The sequence below is a fragment of the Hippopotamus amphibius genome, chromosome 2, assembly GCF_030028045.1.
Source record: "Hippopotamus amphibius kiboko isolate mHipAmp2 chromosome 2, mHipAmp2.hap2, whole genome shotgun sequence".
In the NCBI taxonomy this organism is placed as follows: domain Eukaryota; kingdom Metazoa; phylum Chordata; class Mammalia; order Artiodactyla; family Hippopotamidae; genus Hippopotamus; species Hippopotamus amphibius.
Window position 1 is genome coordinate 67,921,822 of NC_080187.1, and position 986 is coordinate 67,922,807.

The following is a 986-nucleotide window of genomic DNA, read 5'->3' on the forward strand; positions in this document are numbered from 1 at the left end:
AATCCTCTTAGTGTTCCCTGGAGGCTCCCTGTGTTTGAGCCAAAAAATGACTCATGGATGATCAGTTTCATGGTGCTGAACCCTAGTCGCATGACAGCATCACACCTTTGTAACTAAATCTTTAACAAAATTAGGTTCCTCTTACAATCACTCTCATGAAGCAATATTGACTACCCTGGGTAATTTGCCCATCAAGGCCATAAATTTATAATCTAGATATTATACTGAAACCAAGAGACAACATAGCATCATAGATCATGACAAGCTGTAGTTAGAAACTTTAGGAAGGTCTCATTGCAGATTCATTCGTTTTTATCGTATTGGATTCCTTTTATAAGCAGGAAATTGTCTTAATACTTCCCATCAGCCCTTCATAGTTGCTATCCATGTTTTGTATTCATTTTAAAGATCCAAAACAAAATTAAATCAGTACTTGAGGAGGAAATTTGTGGGGAACTCTGTGGCTCCTCCTACAATTCTTTAGTTTCAAGTTAATGCCAGCCCAACAATATTAACGTTAAGAAAAGACTAATAATGGTAATAAATTGCAATTGCTTAGTATTTAGCACTTCGTATCTAAAAGTTCCTGTTCCAAGTACTGCACATCTACTCTCTTGTTTAAACCTCGCAACAGTCATCAAGTAGGACTACTATCATCCCCATTTTATTAATGAGGAAACTGGTAGAACTTTAAGAGGTTAAGGTAAATGTCCATGGTCACCCTGCGAAGTGTGGAAAGTGAGGAGTCCAGTGAGGTCTTTCTGACACCAGAGAAGCCTGTTCTCAAAGCAAAGTTGGAGGGGAGGGAAAGGAGATTTGATTTACTCTTATCCCATATTCTTTGCTGTATGTTTGTTTTCCCATTTTCATCTTTCCACAATGTTTGGAAGGCAGGAAAAAACGACTGAAGTCCCAAAGCAATATACCATGTGTCGAGTCAGACACAGTTGACCTCAAAAGAACTGGGCAGGTTTTTATTTAATAAA